General features: G+C 33.7%; 1 long non-coding RNA gene across 1 annotated transcript; it reads left to right on the forward strand.

Annotated features, from left to right (window-relative positions):
- Positions 1-2,042: 2,042 nt before the first annotated feature.
- Positions 2,043-4,497, forward strand: LOC147493630 (uncharacterized). The gene is made up of 3 exons (XR_015198146.1): positions 2,043-2,212; positions 4,244-4,303; positions 4,374-4,497. It is a non-coding gene; the product is annotated as an uncharacterized LOC147493630 (long non-coding RNA).
- The last annotated feature ends 1,545 nt before the right edge of the window (positions 4,498-6,042 follow it).

Consider the following 6,042-nt stretch of genomic DNA (forward strand, 5'->3'; position numbering starts at 1 on the left):
GTCACTCTTTATGATCGCAAATCCTTTAATTATCACCAAATTTCTTATAGAAAAAGTATGATATATCACAACAATAATGATATTCTGCCAATTTAGAGGACTTGGAGCACAGGCTTCAACTAGGATCTTGTAGGGTGTAGTCAATGTTGTAGGTGGCCAGTGCCGGCTTTTACATTTTGGTGGCCTAAATCAAGACAATAGAATGTGGCCATATATGCTTTAATGTTATCAATTGTTTTTTTAACTTGTGTTATTCAATATAATCCAAGAGAGAGCGAGTTAAGTGATTTTGTTATTTGACAGAGGAGTTCTATTTGTTTTTTTAGATATAGATAAAAATTTGGGTTTTTTAATTGTGAGTTGGTTTAGTATTTTTTGTTTTTTTTAATGGTTTGTAACGAGTGGGGTAAGTATTACCAAAAAGTTTAATAAGAAGTTGGATTGAGGGATTAATTGAAATCATTCTTAAATATGGTTGGTTTTTTTTTGTCCTAAATAATTGGCAACTAACTAAACTCTTTATTATAAAGTTTACTGTTTTGTGCTGATAATAGTGTGGCCCCTATTTTTTGGTTTGGTGGCCCAAAAAGCAACTCGCTTTGCCTGAGGGCCGGCAGCGACCTATATATTACCAATAATACATACCATAACACAACGCTACCCAGACGAAGAAATGTTGAATGGAGGATATGATAGAGACTAGGATATAACAGTTCAAGTTCCAAAAATACATCACGCATAAAGATTTAAAAACGAATCGAACTGAGAGTACACTAAGGCCAAAAGATGCTCCATCCCTTTTCAGCTTGGTAAAGTCTGTTTTAGGAGGATTCCAGTAGCAACTTGATCATTGGAGGTGGCTTAACATTATTGTTGAATTTTTAGTGTAGATAGAAATGTGTATCTCTATGTATTGTGTATGTGTTATTTTTATAAATAACTAGGTCAAAGTATTTGAGATACAATAGCTCTTGTGTAGGAATTTATATCTGGTAGAGCACCTTCATATAGAACTTTTAATGTTGGGCTCGTTTATAAAACAAGATCTAAGATGCATTTAGGCTCGGATCATAACACCGAAGCCCAAACCCAGCAACTCTGCTCAAATTCCACCCAAACAAACTTATGTGCAATTTGGAACATAAATTTTTACCATGGCAGAAAATGTTGGTATTTTCCGATATAAAATGGACTATATTTGTGCAACTGTAATAGCAGTGATTAATGGATACAGTGATGTTTTCAAAAGTACGATATTTTTGCCAATAAAAGAAATCATAATACTCCATAGATGTGTAGATCGATATCTTCCCACTGATTTTTCTGAGTATATATATTTCTGAAATATTGGAATATCTTGCGACCTTTTCTGCCATTTATCCCATTGTTGTTTTGCAGGTGCCTAAAAAAAAGGAAGGTAGAAATTAAGAAATTAAGGCATCCCTAGCCACCTTCAAAAGTCATTGTGAAAGGAAGATAAATCAAATCACGTCAGATGTGCAATGCTTTTAGGTCATTGTTGATAGAAATAAATAAAGGTAAAACATTTAGGTAATAGTTAGTTTCCAGTATACTTAAAAAAATTATTCTGAGAAAGTATTTGTCTTACTTGTACTCTAAAATACAATTATTGAGCTTCCCCTGGAAGGGTCTCTCCCGCTAGCTTCAATATAGCTATGCTATTCGATCCTACTTATTTTACTGCAAGTGTTGTGTATAGGTCTTCTTCCTACCCTACCCTTTTAACTTGAGCAGGATAAGTCTTGGGCACACTTATAGTGTGGGATATATATATATTACATATTATTTGATGGGCATATATATATATATATATATTATTTGATATATATATATATATATATATATATATATATATATATATATATATATAGGGGCTAGCTACCTTGACAACTCCAATGGCCAGATCACGCACCCAAACAACTAAAGAATAGAACGGGGGCAAACTGGTCATTTAACTTCCTTTATCAATTAACCCAAAAAAAACGCACAGACCTCTCCCTTTCTCTCTTTTCTCGCTCTCTCTCTCCTCACCAACAATGAAGATGACGAAGTGACTTCCACCTCATTGAACCTCAACAACGAAAATGAAATCCACCACCACTACAGAGAGACCACCACCACTCAAGAACGAGAAACCCACCACCACTACAGATCGAGAAACCCACCACCACGTTTGATTAACTCAAAAGATGTAAGTTTTTTTTCTATTAACTCTATTTTCTTCTATTATGTAGTGTTTGAGATGAATGTTGAGTTCTAAATTGGATAAATTGATGTTTTTGCTATGATAAACAGTGGATTTCGATGCAATTTAATTTGATATTTGCATGATAATTTGGTCAAACCATAGTTAATTTGATATAATTTAATTTAATTTGATATTTTGCTATGATAAATAGTGGATAAATAGTGGATTTCGAAAATAATGACTTGGTCAAACTTGTGAAGAAGCTACCAGATGAACTTTTTCATGATGTAATGGTAAGTTTTCTTTACTTGACATTTGCACTATGTGAAAATGAAGTGTTATGCATGAAGGCCCAATTTCATTCAAAACAACTGTAGAGGACAATGTTTTGTGATAATGACTCACAAAACCATTTTAATCAATGAAATAACTCACGGACCCAATTTCTTGATTTTAATAACCCTCAAAGACAAAATAAGTTGGCCCAATTTATTTTATATTTCTTAAATACCACTTTTACCCTTTCATGTTAATAAACAAAATTATGAGTGAGAAAACCCAAAATCCCTTTCTTCTCCAACTGACCTGACTTTTTGATTCATGACGCACCTCATCAAACTACAAATCGAATCCCTTCCCTGTTTTAATCAAACAAAATTACGATAGAGAAAACCCAAAACCCCTTCCTTGTTTTAATCAAACGAAATTACGAGAGAAAAAACCTAAAACCAAAGTCGAGAAATAGACAAAGGTGTGCGAAGCTTCAGTTATTTTAAAGAAGTTGAACAAAGATGGCAACCATTATCCAAAAAATCAAAGACATTGAAGATGAAGTATCACACCATTATCATTTTTTTTTTTTTTTTTTTTTTTCTAATTAAACCCTGGTAGATCTTTAGCTCAAATGGGCGAGCACTTTGGATGGCCAAAGGTGATGGTGGTTTGATTCTACCAAGATCCTCTAAAATTTTAATGTTAATCAAACAATGATTGTTCATTTTTACTGTTGAACACGTATTGTTCATATCTGTTTTGGGTATAAACATTTATTGTTCAAATCTGCTTTGGGTTCATGTTTTTTTGTTGGTATGGACACGTATTTTTCATATCTGTTTTGGGTATGAACAATCAATGTTTATATATGTTTTGGGTATGAACATTTATTGTTCATATATGTTTTGGGTATGAACAATCAATGTTCATATCTGTTTTTGGTTCATGTTTTTTTTAAGTAGGTATGACCAATCAATGTTCATATATGTTTTGGGTATGAACAATCAATGTTCATGTCTGCTTTGGGTATGAACATTTATTGTTCATATATGTTTTGGGTATGAACAATCAATGTTCATATTTGTTTTGGGTTCATATTTTTTTTTGGTATGAACACGGATTGTTCATACCTAAAGAAGGTATGAACAATCAATGTTCATATCTGTTTTGGGTGTGAACATTTATTGTTCATATCTGTTTTGTTCATACCTATTGTTCATAGCTAATGTTCATAATTTGGGGTATGAACAGTTATTGTTCATATTTGTTTTGGGTTCATGTTTTCATAGCCACAATCAATGTTCATAGCTGATGTTCTGCATGGGTAGGTATGAATAATCAATGTTCATAACTGGATCAATATTCATATATAGATAGGTATGAACAATGCTTGTTCATAGCTCAAATATGTATGAACACTCATTGTTCATAGCTAATGTTCATAATTGAGGGTATGAACAATCAATGTTCATAGCTATTGTTCATACATGGATAGGTATGAACAATCATTGTTCATACCTATTGTGGGTATGAACAATCAATGTTCATAACCGGGTTGTTTCAGTTGGGTCGGGCCATTTATTTTTTTTCTTCAGCGGTATACTTGACCTTTCATCTACCCGAGCCGTTCTTATTTCGCGTCAAGGGTAAACTTGAACTTTCATCCACCCGGTCCTTGTGAGTGATTACAAAAATAACATGTCCTCTAGAGTTCTTCTTTCGGCCGATTTGTCCTCTAGAGTCACTCCCTGTATTTGGCAGGTTCCCTTTGGCAAAGCAGCATTTTTTCCTGGTCGACTAATACACACGAATGAGTTTTTGGTAACTTGTTCGTTTCACTACAATTGCTAGGTGTAATTTTTCCTTTTGTTCTTATATTATGTCTCTGAAGGTTCTGTTAGGAGAAGGGTACTATGCCGAATGAACATCCAAGCAAATTGTTGATATATTACAAAAAAGAGGAAAGGCTTTGTAGTTATCGAATATGCATACTGCCTTTTGGAATTCATTTTCACAAATTTGTTAGTGGAAAAGGATTGCGAATTGACTACTAGTTTTTATGGTGAAATATAATGTTGAGTAGTGGATTACTAATGAAGCAAGAAGCAGATGAGCGAGATAGAAACTTCGATTATGACGCACGAAGTCGAAGCTCCCAAAATCTTTTTTTTTTTTCCTTTTTGTGTTATAAAAGATTTTATTTTTTAAAATCAGTAATGAAGGAGGATGTGTTATGCTAAGGATTAAGGGGGGGTTTTTTTTTTATCTCTATTTTTATGTTTTAAGTGTTCTTGATGAATTTGGGGTTTTATCCTTGATCAATACTTGAAGCAATTGCCTATCAAAAAAATTAATACTTAAAGCAATTTGATTAAAATTTGGATCATCAGTGTGCTCCTTCGTGCTCTCCAAGAGTTGCTATGGATGGTGTTAATATACATCTTTGTGAATAAAATGTTGCATCAATTGGCTGCCAAAATTCCCAAGTGACAGAATGAGCTTTTTGTTGTCATGAACAATGGACAATCAATTGAACCTCGTACAATTGGTCATGAACACGTACAATTGGTCATGAACAATGGATAGAATGAGCTATGAACAATCATTGTTCATATCACAATTGGAGTATGAACATTGATCGTTCATAGTTCGGTGTTCATAGTCCAATTGTTCATAGCTCATTGTTCATAGTCCAATTGTTCATAGCTCATAGTTATGAACAATGAGTGTTCATAGCTACCAAACTATGAACAATCAATGTTCATAGTCCAATAGTGATATGAACAAAGAATGTTTATAGCTCATGACTATGAACATTGATTGTTCATAGTACAGTATGGACTATATGAACACTCATAGTTATGAACAATGAGTGTTCATAGCTACCGAACTATGAACAATCAATGTTCATATTCCAATTGTGATATGAACAAAAAATGTTTATAGCTCATGACTATGAACATTGATTGTTCATAGTACAGTATTTGTGCGTGGTTAGTTTAATAGGCGCACACCCACATGACTATGAATATTGATTGTTCATAGTACAATATTTGTGCATGGTTAGTTTAATAGGTGCACGCTTATAGATAGAGCATAACTAATAGGCGCACCCCCACATGACTATAAACATTGATTGTTCATAGTACAGTATTTGTGCATGGTTAGTTTAATAGGCGCACACCTATAGATAGAGAACAACTAATAGGCGCACGCCCACATGACTATAAACATTGATTGTTCATAGTACAATATTTGTGCGTGGTTAGTTTAATAGGCGCACGCCTATAGATAGAGCATAACTAATAGGCGCACGCCCACATGACTATGAATATTGATTGTTCATAGTACAATATTTGTATGTGGTTAGTTTAATAGGCGCACGCCTATAGATAGAGCACAACTAATAGGCGCACCCCCACATGACTATGAACATTGATTGTTCATAGTACAATATTTGTGTGTGGTTAGTTTAATAGGCGCACGCCTATAGATAGAGCATAACTAATAGGTGCACGCCCACATGACTATGAACCAGTGTAGTAAAGGCATTAAACCGC

The sequence above is a fragment of the Coptis chinensis genome, chromosome 6 (genome assembly GCF_015680905.1).
Source record: "Coptis chinensis isolate HL-2020 chromosome 6, ASM1568090v1, whole genome shotgun sequence".
Classification (NCBI taxonomy): Eukaryota; Viridiplantae; Streptophyta; class Magnoliopsida; order Ranunculales; family Ranunculaceae; genus Coptis; species Coptis chinensis.